The 14,951-nt window shown below is 41.9% G+C and overlaps 1 protein-coding gene across 3 annotated transcripts in view; it reads left to right on the top strand.

The window, feature by feature from the left end:
- The first annotated feature begins 993 nt into the window (after nucleotides 1–993).
- PAK4 (p21 (RAC1) activated kinase 4) overlaps nucleotides 994–14,951 on the top strand; it is an 88,798-nt gene continuing 74,840 nt past the window's right edge. Inside the window, exon 1 of one of the 3 annotated variants that reach the window (XM_029619540.1) lies at nucleotides 994–1,089. The gene's annotated coding sequence lies outside the window, so the exon portion shown is untranslated. The remainder of the gene's footprint in view (nucleotides 1,090–14,951) is intronic. The other 2 variants (XM_029619538.1, XM_029619536.1) reach the window with 2 other exon arrangements.

Genomic DNA, 14,951 nt, shown 5'->3' with positions numbered 1-14,951 from the left:
CCAGCACTAGCCCTTTTTCCAAACTTTTAGATTGATTCTATCTGTGGGCCAATACAGTTAGCCGGCATTTGGACATGCTAGCTTTACCCCTCCGACTTAATATCATGGCGATATTAAGTCGGAGGTCCCGAAACTTTAAAAAAGTTTAAAAAAACAATTTGAAATAGGCCCGCGGCTTGAAAACTGGATGCTCAATTTTGCCGGAGTCGCTTCTCGAGCCCGCTGACAGCCACGGGTTCGGAAACCGGACGCCGGCAAAATTGAGTGTCGGCTGTCAAACCCGGTGACAGCCGACGCTCCTGTCCGAAAAGAGGTGCTAGTGTCCCTAGCGCCTCTTTTTACCGCCGGTCCTAAATGAAATAAATTAAATTACTGTATCACGCGCACAGGAGAGCGGGCACTAGCCCCTGCTCTCCCTCGTTTTTTACTACATCGGCCCGTATGTTAGCAGGGACAATATTTTTACTCTTGCATCGTATGCTAGGGAGGTCGAAACTTTTACAGCTTTCCCTGCAAACAGAAAACAATTTTGTTCCAGCTCTTTGCACTAGAAAGAACTGCCCTAAGGGCCTACAAAACAAACAACCAAAACATTATCCTCCGTATTTAGTCCAATAAAAAGGCATCACCCGATATATATATATATTTTTTTTGTTTTTATTTGTTAACCGTTATTTCTGTACATTCAAGTGGACTAACACGGCAGCCACCAGCCAAACTACTTTAATGAATGCTGTCGGCAGCGGTTCTGCGTCCTGCAATCTTTGGCAAAGCACCAGGCGACCGCTGCGCCCCACACACGCGCCTCGCCAGACGCTCAGCAGGAAAGAGGACCCGCAGGCGCGGGGGTTCACGTAGGTCTCGCAGGGTGGGGCGGTACCGGGCAGACCATGCTTCCATCTCATTGGACACTGGGAAGATAGCTGGCAGCCGCTGGAATCAATGGGAGTCATCGGAGGGCGGAAGTCGACTCCGTTGCTAGGCAGCGGCGGGGACTTGGTATCCCGGATATTGCTGCGGTATCGCAAGCTAGCGACTGCAGGATTGGCGTGAGAGGTCTCGGAGCTCAGGGGAGATCCAGAGCTTGGGGTAAGGGGGTTGCGGTAGTTGGGGGGAGAGGCCGCTGCCTCCTTTTTGGTTTTGTTTTGGAAGTCCTGCGCCGGTTGTGAGAGAGTCGCGCTGTCTCCTGCACACGGCATTGTAAAGGGCAGCTCTCGGGGGGGTTTCAGCCGTAGGGTACGTCCTCGCTGCAGTGTGAAGTCCTTTCCTGAGTCTGAATTCGGTTTAGGTTAACTTTATTGGCCTGATAATGTGTTGAGGTTCTAAAGTAAAAAAAATAATTGAATACAGAAGAGAAATAAGTCAATTCTACTACTTCAACTATTTTCCATTTCTAAAACGCTAATAGACAAGTCAGTGCTGTACAGATATGCATGAGAGACACGCATGCATTTATAAACAAAAGCGTATGGGAAATTTTATTTATTGTGAAGATATGCTTTGGATTTAAAAGCAGGCTCAGGAAGGTGAGGTTTTAGACTGAACTTTGAGTATGCTAGAGAGGGAGCAGGATCCTCTGACACAGAAATCGGTTCTAGGTATATGGCACAGCAATGTGTAAAAACCAGAGTCGGGAGGGTACAGGTAAAAATGACTTGCTGGATGAATGAAGTTTACAAGGAAAGGTGTAGAAGAGAATAATTAATGAGGAGCTGCATAGAGTGAAAAGGTGAGTAAGAGAAGCTTGAACTGTATGCAGAAGCAGATAGGGAGCCAGTGTGATAACTTGAGAAGAGGGGTTGCATGGTCAATACTGAAGAAAGATTAACGTGTGCGACCATATTTTGTGGAGAAAGACAGTTCAGTGGGTAGCCTATGAAGAACAAATTGCCAGGCTGATGCAGTAACCCGTGTGTTAAAACTGTGCCCTGAAATTCAGGTTACATTTTTTTTAACTTCTGATGCAATACTCTAATGCAGTGCTAATACATCGGGAGTTAAAATGTGCATATATCAAGTTAAAGTGTGCACAGGCTAAATACCCTTTTTAACTTGGGGGAGCCACCACAGAGTGCTAATGAGATGTACTGTGCATAGCCTATCCACCTTTCCTTTCTGCTTCTGGAAAACACAGAGCTCCCCTCTGCTATTCTGGATCAGAGACCCTTTGCATTCTTAGGAGTCTCCAAACTGTTGGATTCAGAGCCAGACAGACCACTTTAGCACTGTTCTATGTGACTGAAGCCTATCCAGCACAATGTCCTTTTATTACAGGCTCCAATATATGAGAGGAGTGATCAGTTTTCTGCTCCTGTTTCTTTTATCTTTCCAGGTAGTCTCTTACACACATACACACAACACACACACACAAAAGCGGTTTTTGGTGGTGCAGAGTGGACAAAAGGAAGATCTCAGTGCTTACTCCTGGTAGCCACCTCAAATCAGGGAAGAGAAAGGAGGCTGGATAAGGTGCACAGACAGAACATGTATTCTAGATTAGAACTGTGATTATTTTTAGATGTGACCTGAACGTTTGCGAGGTGACAGCAGCGCTGGAAACATAATTCCATCTCTGAGCAAGAGTAAAGTTTCTAGCGATAAGAGAACCTGGGTTAGGCCAAGAGCACCTCTCTGAATTGGAGAGTACTCGGTGTATAATGCCCTCATTTGCATGGGATTTCCATGTGAGGGTGCTAAAACAGTACAGAGTTTTAAATGCACATTTTGTTCACGTGAAATTCCTTCCTGTGTTCAAGTGCTGGTAAAACTGTGTTCAGCTAAATGCACTTTATTGCATTAGCCTGTGTAATAGTCTAAGCAAAAATGTCATAAAATAGTGGATGACCAATCTGTGAGCATGCTCAGAAAGGGCGGAGCAGGTTTTAGCCAAAGAAATAACACCCTTTAGCAATGTTTCAGACGTGTGTAGAGTTGCTCTGGTGATACTCAGTATGAGATCTGGTCAAATATATTTTTTGATTGGATCACGTGATATCACAGTTTGCTTCTGTAGCTGCTGTTTCTCATATATAACTGTACAGAGATTTTTGTGCTCATTATTTTGTGGGAAGCTGTACTTCTTTCTCTTTTCTTTTCTGCTTTAATGTTGTTTAATGTTGGAATTTCCAATGGCCCTATGTAACCCTAGGATATATTCTTCCTACCTTTGTCTACATTAGATTGGTGCAGTTTTCAGTTCATGCGTCAAGACTTGGTACAAAGTTTTAGTAGCTGCCTTGATCCTAGAGAAATTATTAAAATAGTCTTTGTAGGTAGGATACTTGTCATTGAAATAAAGAAAAAAAGTATATTTATTCAAAATTGCTTGTTTCCCACTCCCTCCAAGGTTCGGTCAGGGTAGAGTAGATAAAAACCTACATAATAGAAATTAACAAATACATACTCAATACAGACAATATGATACAGTGGCTGCTTTAACATTATCTAAAAATGCAATGAGAATTTATACAGGGGTATACATTAAGTTACATTGCTGGAAAAGCTTCCTTAAAAAAAGCTGTCTTTACAGCTTTTCAAAAATCTTGGGGTCCTTTTTATGCTCTGCAAAGTAAGGGAAAATGAACTCCAAAGTGCAGGCGGTTTTGACTAGCACAGCATAAAGATCATGAAGGAACATATAACAATGTTGAGGTAATGCAGGGAGCAGTAACATTGTTGAGGAAGTTATGTTTTGCGACAGCCACTGCCCAGGTAACCAATGTAAAGATTGTAATACAGGGGAAATATGTTTATGAATAGCAGTTCCAGTGAGCATACGTGCAGCATAATTCTGGATTATTTAATGGGATTTAATTGTATTCTGAGGAAGGTCTGTTTATAGTGAATTACATAAAGTAATCAAGAGAATTAAGAATTAATGAATGTTCACTACAGCTGCCTCAGTTCTGTGGAATGAACTACCTGAAGAGATCAGGGCAGGGCCTGACTTACTTTGCTTTAGAAGATTATTAAAAACTCACCTGTTTTTTCCTAGCTTTTAACTTACTGATAGTTTTAGATATTTTTAAACCTATGCCGGTTTTACCTAATTTGCAATGCTGCTGATCTGTTTTGATTTATATCTGGTGTTGATTGTTTTGTTCATGCCCTTTTGTATTTGTTTTTGTGGATGTGTTGTCTATTTTGTGTTTCTGAATATATGTGTGTGATAATGTAATTCGCTGTGAATTGTAGATCAGCAGAATGCAAATGTTTTAAATAATGACTGAAGAACTCTTCTAAAGTCTGGATCTAAAAGTGATTTAAGGTGGTCAATTAGTCATAGTTTAACAAAAGAATTTTGTACAATACTTTTGATATGTAATTACATTGACAAGGAAGGATGGAGAAAATATTTCAGTCTTGCACTTTCTTGGGTATTGATAGCTCATGAGTATCAAAATGAAAGGTTGGGGTTATTTGATATTGTGGGCATCCTAATATTATTAATTCAGTTTCTTTAAGGTTCAATGACAATTTGTGATGAGAGCGCCAAGCTTTTAATTGCATACTGACACAGGGATGCAAATCCAATGGTATTAGTCCAAGAAGAGACCACAGATGTCGTCTTGTTACTCTGAAGATGACACTGTAAGGCAGTAGAAAGTTTTAGCTTCTTTAAAACATTTTTAGTTATAGAATTTTCAAAATTACAGCCATGAAAAATCTTGTACAGATCAATGCATAGAGAAAATGACATATTATATTATGATTCCAAATTTAACCTAACTCTAATACATTGCCAATAGTCTAGTAAGAGGGGGAACCCACTCAAAAGAAAAAGAATCAAATTCAAAGTAACTTAATGCTCAAAGAAGCCCAGGATAATTATATTAATTGTATTAATTATGCTATATTATGAGCCTAGATCATTCTCCCGTAGAGGATATACCGTATTTTTCGCTCCATAAGACGCACTTTTTTTCCCCAAAAAATGGGGAGAAAATGTGGGTGCGTCTTATGGAGCGAATGTAGCAGCTCTCCCTCTCGCGCGCCGTCCCCCGCCTCCTCCCAACTCCGCCCAATCAGCATGGTGGTGTAGGCGTGTGTATTCTGCCGGCGGAACTTGAGCTCCCTGCCGGTCTGCTGTTCCCGCGGTGCAGCTTGCTGCGAGGGTCGCCGCGGCGCAGGTCAGACATCACCTGTTTGACCTGCATGGGCTACGGAGGCCCCTCCAGTTCAAACAGATCCCTGCCGGTCTGCTGTTCCCGCGGTGCAGCTTGCTGCGAGGGTCGCCGCGGCGCAGGTCAGACATCACCTGTTTGACCTGCATGGGCTATGGAGGCCCTTCCAGTTCAGATGGCTGGCATTTGACCTGCGCCGCGGCGACCCTCGCAGCAAGCTGCACCGCGGGAACAGCAGACCGGCAGGGATCTGTTTGAACTGGAGGGGCCTCCGTAGCCCACGCGGTTCAAACAGGTGATGACTGACCTGCGCCGCGGCGACCCTCGCAGTGAGATGCACCCGGAACCGGCGGGGAGCTCGGGCTCTGCCGTCGGAGGCTCTCACTTGCAGTCCAAAGTAAGAACTTCACTCGTTGTGGTTTGGATGTATTGGAGGGTCATGGGGGTGGTATACTGCCTGGGATGGAGGACACATGACACAGACCAGCAAATAGAATTACTGCCTGTGCTGATTAAGTGACTACCTGTTGAAATATTAGGAGCAATTGCTCTCCTAATCAATGTAATATAGCCCTGACTATTTATTATTGAACTCTGGAGCAGTCATGAAAGTTTAAAATAACTGGTGTGAGAGAGATGTGTATGAGGGAGAGTCTGAGTGTGTGATTGTCTGTGGGTATGTGTATATGTGAAGAGAGCTAGTGAATGTGAAAGAGCCTATGTATGTATGTGAGGGACAGAAAACCAGTGAGTGTGAGTACCTGTGTGGATGTTCTCTGCCTTACTATAAAAAAACAAAACAAAAAAAAAAATCCCACGGACGGCCACCAGGGGGGAGAGCCCATCATGGGGACAGAATTTTTTTTTTCTTAATTTTCCTCCTCTAAATCCTAGGTGCGTCCTATGGTCAGGTGCGTCTTATAGTGCGAAAAATACGGTAATAAGTCTTGGAGCTAAGGACAAGGATGAATCCATCTGGTTTTGTCTGAAAGTAATAGTAAGTTGCAATGGATTGAAAAAAAACATATTTCCAAATCCTCAAATTTTGCACTAAGCTGGGTAATTTTGTCTTTTTGACAACTCTGTAATGACTGACTGACTCAGCTGCTGAAGCACAAATTAATCAAGTTGGAAGAACAACGTTGTTAAAGCTTCTCAAATTGTATCCAATGTAATATTCAGTTTTCACAAATATTAATCTATATTTCTATTTAAACCCCCCCCCCCCAAACTTCCTTGTGATCTAGCATAAGCAATATGGAACTGGCTGCCCTTCATCCTTCAAATCCTTTAATCCACCAGATGTCAGACTGCATTTTCTCTTGACTCTTGCAAACCTGAGCCCAGTTGCCATGTGCATCACTTTAAAGCTGTCAACATTGAATTTCATCTGCCATTTAAATGCCCAATCTTCCAGTCTCGCAAGGTCCTTTTTAGTGGGTAGGAAAATTGCTGGTTATTTTGTTATATAATACACAACACTTAGAAGTCTGAGAATAAGCAATAAAAGCATACAAGATTAGAGTTTTCATTAAAGAATATATACAAAGATACTTCCCCTCACAGTTTCCAATGTGAGACTTATTTATCTTTGGAAAGACAGAAACACAACGCTGGAAAACCAGGAACAGTTCATCAGGAACTTCATTAACCACTGTAATGTTCAACAAGCTTTTCCTCTGATCTGTTCTTTCTCTGATTTCAAACAGTTAGCTTGAAGTGAGTCTTTTTATGTTGATTCTGCTGACCTTTGACCTAGTTCCAGTTTTTTTTCTGGGCTTCTCCCATGATTTCTTGAGGCCCCAACTGTCTGTCCTTATCACATCAGCAAACAGTTAGGTGTGGCTACTGTCCTGTTTTCTCTTATACCTGCTCAGTTAGCCTCCTGAATAACTGCTCTTTCATTTATCTGATCTCAAGACTTGTTTATTGTTATAAGCAGGCTAAGACAAATGGCCTATTTATTTTCAAAACTTATAGGCCTTATATCAAATAATTACTGTACACTAGTAATATTGGTGATTCTCTGCTCCACTACTTTCTATCGTGGTACAAAGTTCTTCAGGTAAAGTAAATAACTGCTTAAAATAATTTCCCAGATCCTCCTGCAATTTATCACAATCTGCTTTTTACCAAGGGAATTAGTATATAGGGGGAAGAGAAGAGGGCCCAGTACAGAACTCTGAGGCACACTAATTGATAGTGGAATGTAGTAGAGGAGGAACCACCAGAGGAAACACTAAATGTGCGATGGAAGAGGTAAGAAGAGAATCAAGATAGGACAGAGTCCCGAAATCCAACTGAAGACAGAGTATCAAGGAGTAGGTGATGATCAACAGTGTCAAAAGCAGCACACGCATAGTTTTCCCCGCATTATTGCACCTGGAGATAAAGTAGGAGTAAAGTATGCACTTGCTTTTGAACCATTGTCAATATTTGAGAACTTTAAAAGGGAAATCACCCTTTGAAAATTCATTGCAAAGTTCACGGATATGAAAGTACTTGCATATTGAGTTTAATGTAATCAGACAATAAAAAGAAACAAAAATAATCTGCCTGTGATTTAACAACTCAGAATAATTTTGTGTCATCTGCAAATGTGATCATCTCACTTGTCATACCCTTTTCCAGATCATTTATAAATATGTTAAAAAGCACCGGTCCCAGTACAGATCCCTGAGGCACTCCACTGTTTACCTTTCTCCACTGACCATTTAGTTCTACTCTTTGCCTCCTATCCCATGACTCTTTATTTTTCTCAGGAGTCACTCATGGGGGATTTTGTCAAACACCTTTTGAAAATCTAACTACACTATATCTACTGGCTTGCCATTATCCACATTTTTATTAACCCCTTCAAAAATGTAGCAGAGTGATGAGGCAAGACTTCCCTTGTGTAAATCCATGGTGGCTGTGTCCCATTCATTTGTGAGGGCTCCTGGTTGCCAGTTAGATGGCCTTAGATCCCTGCTCTGGTAGGTGATAGCGAGAGGGGCGGTCCAGTCTCTGCAGCACCTCCCTCTGAGGCTGTCTGTGATGGATTGCTCGCTGCCTTTTGGGGGGGGGGGGGGAGGGCTAGGAGCAGTGAGGTCTGTTGAGTTTGGGTTTTGATGAGTTAGGTGCTGTTTTGCTCCTGTTCTGGTTTTGTATTAGAAGGTTACTCTTTTTCCAGTGTACCCTTCGCCTGGTAGGGGCTTATCCCTTCCTGGGAGTAGAGAGGACTTTAGCAAGACATTTTTCTCAAGTTCAACATTGCCCTGGTGAAATCCTGTTCTTGCTGGTGAGGCAACCCCCATAACCTCAGAGCAGGGAGGAGAAGACCTGTTTATTCCTCCCAGCCAGTGAGAGGACTACAGTGACTCCTCATCCAGGAGTGAAGTTCTGGATTTTGTGCAAAGTTGTGTTTTTAATGGGGAGGATTTTGCACCACCCCCTCCTCACTGTGTGGCTGGGCTATGAAAGCCCTGCTCATACAATGTCCAGAAAAAAGGGTCTTTCCCCCTAAGAGGTCAACTACAGAAGGAGTCTAGAAGAGAAGAGTTTCAAGATCGAATTGGAGAGCCCTACCTGAGCTCCACCCTGTGGAGCGCAGGACACCAGCAGGGGGAAATCAGGGACTCCCATTGAACTGCAGGCATGAGATGTTTTGGGATTTATGGGAGCCCTTGCAATAGGTTTCCCTTCCCAGCTGGGACACTTGCCCACACAGAGTACTAAGTGGTGAGTTGTCTCCAGAGAGTAGTGAACAGGACACCTGCACAGGAGATAAAGAGAGCGAGTTCTCATGAATGACCCAGATGGACCACAGATGTGAAGCAATACAAGTAACATATTGATTAGACATTTATTTTAATTCTGTTAAATCAAAGTAAAGTTTTTCTGAACACCCATTCTGTGCCCTGACTGTTCCTGAAGTACAAACACAAAGAAAAGGGACAGTAACACACCTCAGGGAGGATTCCTGTTCGCCGCCTGGGCCTTAAAGGTTAAACTTGTCCCCCATAGAAGAATCTGTTCCTTGGGGTTTGGGAAAATTGGGGAGGTGGCAAAAGAAGATAGCCCCAAGAGAAATTCTTTTCTGAGCCCTCTGGTCTACCATAAAATCCAGAAAAAGGGTTACCCATGTCTTCCTATATGTTCGTGATTTTTGCCCTTTAGAATAGTTTTTAAAGAACAAAACTCTGTCACTGCTTTGTTCTTTTACATTTTTCTGTCAAAAGAGGAGAAAAATGATTTGGCATGTCATGTTTTGGGGAAAAAGTTTGTATTTGCTTTGAGAGTCTTCACAATGCATTTGTTTACATGGCAGCATTTCAGTAGCCATTGGAAAAACTGCTTTTGGGTTTAGTATTGTTGGAAAGGTGAGTGTCTGAACATTTAAATGATCACCAGGTGCAATATTCATTTTTTTTTTTTTTTTTTTTTTTTTTTAATTTCCGCAGAAGGTGCCCCATGCTTATATGGTGACGGAGTCTGTGTTTGCAGCTGTTCCTTGTGGTGCTGGCTTTCATTATTTATTTTATTTATTTTATTTATTTATTTATTTAAAGGCTTTTATATACCGGAGTTCATGCACTAGTGCATACCACTTCGGTTTACACATTAGATACTTTATTGGAGTTTAGTTTTTGAGTGAGGACCTTTTTTTAAAAAAAAAACCCAAAACCTTCTGCTTGACAGTCCTGGACAGATGTTAGTGGGGCCTGCAGAAGACCCTGTGTGTGTAAAGAAATAAAGCAGTAAGGCATGACTAGTTGTAGTCTCATGATAAATTACAATGCTTGCTTTGTTTCTGCCATGTTTTAAAGGCTACGGAGAAAGGAATGGAAAGAGGAAGGCAGTGGCTTATGTTTAACCTAAGAGTGTAGTATGCAGAATACTATTTCAAAAGTAAGAGCCTGATCAGTGGGATCCACTAACCTTTGCACTGAAGAGAGAATGATGTGGCAGCTTGGAGGATCTTTCACTTTCATTTCATGGTGGTTCTGCATCTTTTCCCTGATTCAGCACCAGGATTCTGTCAATTGTTCCTGATTTCTGGGCTGCTGATTAAAGATTGCATTCCTCCTATCCTCTAAGCAAGGGTGGATAAGACACCCCCCCCCCCAAAAAAAAAAATCATCTAAGCACAAAAATGTTTGTGAAATGCCTGCTGTGCTGTCCAAGATTCTCATCTAAGCTTCCCTGTCAACCAGAGGCTTGAATCTGTAAGAATGAGTTAATTTGTGAGTGTGTACACACATCTGTGTGCATGTCTTGGGTGTAGTGTTCAGGGTTAATTTCTGATGAATGGTATTTTTAAGGTCAAAAACAAGGAACCCCAGAACAAAAAAAGTCAGTTTGTTGCTTGTTCTTGTAATTTGTTTATAACTCCCATTACCACCCTTCACATGTGCTGTGCAGTACACACTGGAGAAAGCTTAAAAGTTGCTGATGAATTCCAGAGCAAAAATAGCTTCCAGTTTAATCAGATTTGCATGGTTTATGGCACCAGGGAATCCTTCCTCCTCCTAGTAATTTCTACAAGGGCAACTCTCATGGGAGGGAGCAGTGTCTTCCTTATTCCCTCAGCTCACTATCCCCTCTGCACTTTCCCTCCCCCCCCCCCCCCCCCACACACACACACACACACAAGCAAAACTATCTTCCTTGCTGATCCTTACTACAGGAACCTCCTCACATTGCACCAGACTCACCCTCTCCATGCCCTGACAGGTCTATAAAGAGTCCTTATGACATTTCTCCTGCTGTGGACTACTCCTTCTACTAGTTTATACAAGTAACCCTATCCTCCTTTCTCTCTTGTACATCTTTTTCTCTCGTTGAACAGATGTAAAACTTTTTCCTATTTTAGCTTCAAGGAATATGTTAACTATATTCAAACTTATCCTGATAAATAGTTTAGCCGGATAAGACTGATCTGTCTAAGTTACAAAGGATATTTAGGCAGTATGGCTATGCTGTTTGAATATTCCTGTAAACATTGCTAGTTAGCAGGTTAAGTCTTATCCGGCTAACTTTAAACCTTCTATTGATTAGGTCTGACTTATCCACAGTTATCCACTTATCTGGCTAAGTGGCCACTGCTGATCACAATTAGATATTCAGCTGCTGCCACTTAGCCGGATAAATTTTGCTGAATATTGGCCTCTTAGTACATTTTGTTTCTTTTAGAGTTCTGTATATACTGTTAATGCTGTATAAAAGTGTCGTAAGTGGAGAGCTGCATGGATAGGAAGCAATGTCAAAATTGAAGCTGGCTTTACTATAAGGCTTTTAGCATTTGAAAGCTTAAAACTTTAATGTTTGTTTAACAGATTTTGTAATCTGCCTCTTTACAATTCTAGGTGGTTAATATAAACAAGTTTGAATTTTTTTTTCCAAAAGGTTCTGTTAGTTCTGCTCAACTCTACGAGATACTCTTTTTGGTTTCATAAAATAATATGGGGCTCCTGAAAACCCCTTCTATCATGTCCCTGGAGGTCTACAGTTCAAAAGAATTGCCATGGTGGGTCAGATTGAGGGTCTGTCAAGCCCAGTATCCTGTTTCCAACAGTGGCCAAACCAGATCACAAGTATCTGTCCAGATCCCAAATAGTAGACACAAGACAGATTCCATGATGCTAACGCCCAGGGATAAGTAGTGGCTTAGTGGTTCAGTGTCAAAGGATGCAGAACCTGCTAACCTGGAAAAGTAAACAGCTTTATCCCAGAAAACCACAAATCCTCCCCAAACCTCAGCACAATTTCACAGCATAGAACACTGATGTAGAGAATACAGGCAGTCTGCTACTCTCCAAGAGCAGGCCGACGGAGCCTGAGGCTGAGTGCTCTTTCTGTGTCTATGCTGCAAACTGGATGAGATCCATTAAAGAAATTTATCTCAGTACAACCTTTGAAGTAGGAAAGAAAACAATCCTTTTCTTGAAGAATGCTTTGTCAAACAATTTTTATGTTTGTTTTTGTATGTTTGGAAGTACATTTTGGGTGTAGAAATTAAAGGGCCAACTACTTGTTTGAAGGAGAGAAACTAGCAGTCGCCAAATGGGGAAAGAGACCTGGAGAAATTATCTCTGATCAGACGGTGTAATCTTTGTCTAAACTGTGATAAAGCAGCTGAGAAAAATAATGGGTGTGTATAATGGGAATTAATATTACTTTGGTGTAAAACATTTTTTTAGAAAATTTGCATAGTAGCCAAGTTATTTTTAGGGTAAAAAAATATATATATATTATATATTATTATTTTTTTTTTTGCAACAATTTTTATTTATTTTGTCCATTTTTTGACTTTGTTGTTTTGTTCTTTTCTTTTTGTCTATAGATTTTTTTTTCCTTATCCTGCCAGACCATTCTAAACTTATTGTTCCCTGATGGGGATTAGGCCCTCCTACCAGCAGATGGTGGCAGAGAGCAAAACATTTGCACTGATGTCCCTATTCTCTATATAGTCTGGTACAGCAGAGGATGTCATCAGTAGTTCTCTGCCTTCAGCAGACCGTAGGAGTTCAGTCTGGTTCAACAGTAAAGTGATGTGGGCTCCTGGGGCAACAACCTAAGGCAGGTTGATTTTCACCAGTGCTAGCCAGGACCAAGTCTAAGGACAATAGATGACAATCTTCTTTCCCTGAGGCACCAGGGTCTCTCTGGAATCTGAAATTCCCTGCCTTAAGAAGATAGCAAAAGCTAAAGCCTTCCAATTTAATTAAAAAAAAAAAAAACAAAAAAAAAAAAAACTAATACTGTAGGACCATGGTGAGCAGAACAGAGTCTCTTCATCCCCCCTTCTCCTTGGGCTCCTCTGCTGGTTCCCCAAAAAGACACACATGTATGGAGAGGGGGAGGAAATGCATGAGATGTGCAGTGCATGCCAGCAGCCTAGCATGGCTGGCTCCTCCTGCAAGGCTTGCAGGAGGGAACTAGAACTCTGTGCCATGGAGGAAGGGGTGGTGTAACAGTCAGCACTGGAGCCCCATGCGAGTACAGCTGCAGTGTTGCTATTTGGGAATGCGGCTGCTGCACAGTCCCAGGAGTCATCAATTGCATCAGAATTCTCGCACGCAGGCCTATGGAAGGAATAGGAGCAAAAGCTGCCCTTGGGTAGGAATTTTCCACAGAATGCATGCTTATTATGAACAAGTCCTATTGTGAGATGAAAGATGGTAAGAGGGGAATTGATCTTCCCAGGAAACTACCTCCTGGAACAGGACCCAGACTGAAGGGGCTCCAGTTGGAAACAGAGCAGGGATCTCCGATAAGGGAGCTATTGCTGTCCCTGGATGCCCTCTGTGACCTGGGAGATAAAGGGATAACTGCGTGGGACTTATGGGAGGAAGCAAAGTAAGGGAAGCGGACCTCTTCAGCTCCGGAGGATTTGGCTGATATTTAGGAGCTGGAAGCTCTCATTATGAGAGTCTCATAGGCCTTGAGAATGAGTGAGGAGCAGCCAAAGGATGTGGCACCTACAAGGGATCCTATCCTAGCAAGGATAAATAAGCCTACTGTAGCATTTCCCGTACATTTGTCTATTCGAGATATGATTGGGGCTGAATGGGACAACCCAGACTCTACGCTAAGGTTTAAAAAGCCTATAGAAGCTTTGTATCTGCTCCAACAGAATGAAAAATGCTTATTTAAAATGCCTTGCAAGCATTAGTCATGCGGAAGACTACTATTCTGATTGAGGGAGGCACAGCATTGAAAGACCCTCAGGACAGAAAGATGGAATTCTTGCTGAAGAAGTCATTTGAGCTAGCAGGTCTATAGCTTCAGGCATTGGTATGTGGTCTGAGCAATGATTCGCTGGATCCAACAATCTCCCTCGGAGCTAGAAAAGGAAGTATCGCAAAGATGGCAAGGAGACAGCCAACCTAGAGTCAGAGGCAGCATTTTAGCCGATACCTTATGTGATATAATTAGAATATTGTCTAAGCATGTGGCAACAATGGTGCTAGCCAGACGTCTGTTATGGTTGAGAAACTGGTCAGCAAACTCGGTGTACAAGGCCAGACTGAATAAGCTACCTTTGAAAGGGCCTCTGATCTTTGACCAGCACAATATGGCAGAATGAATGGAGCGAGTGGTCCTAATTTGTTTTTTGGGATCAGAAATAGGTAACGCATCACTGTGTACCTCAGAGCTCATGGGAGTCTAAATTATCAGGGGTTCTAGGATAACACATAGCTGTGAGAATTGTATGCTAATTCCATTTCTGGTTTTGTTCACTGGTTGAGAAAGTGGTTCTGTGCAGAGTGATATTGTTGCCCATAATTATGGAATCCTTGGAATAGGTTTCACCATGGCCTGCATTTGATGTCTCTAGCTTGGATCTCCTGGCAGGATTGAAGATAATGTAAAGATTTGTCCTGATTTCATCATTTCGGTTGGCCAAACAGGAAATGACAAGCACTCTAATTCACCCAAGGTTGCAGAACGGGTAGTGCTGTTTTACTTAGCAGAGAGGAAAGCATGGAGATGTTCTTCAGATACACGCTGACAAATTGGGGTTTGTTATTGGAGTGCTCTTTCTAAATTTATTTATGTATTTATTTGCAGTTTTTATATACTGACATTCATTTAGTAACATCACATCAGTTTACAATTAACAAAACGACTAGCAACGGTGCTTAACAATTGAACTAGATAGATGTAATTAGACCTATTTTTTCTTTGATATTGTTCTAAGGCACAGTTGAAGGAATTAGAAAGTACACGCTAATGATTAAGAAGCAGAGTAAAACGCATTTAAGTAAAGTGATAAACAGGTTGCAAAAAAAAAAAAAAAAAAAAATGAACAGAAGGCTTGTTAAGTATCAGACGGGAATGGGA

This window comes from Rhinatrema bivittatum, chromosome 11 (genome assembly GCF_901001135.1).
Source record: "Rhinatrema bivittatum chromosome 11, aRhiBiv1.1, whole genome shotgun sequence".
Lineage (NCBI taxonomy): Eukaryota > Metazoa > Chordata > Amphibia > Gymnophiona > Rhinatrematidae > Rhinatrema > Rhinatrema bivittatum.
The sequence above is the reverse complement of the archived record's forward strand: the minus strand, read 5'-3'. Positions and strand labels throughout refer to the sequence as shown.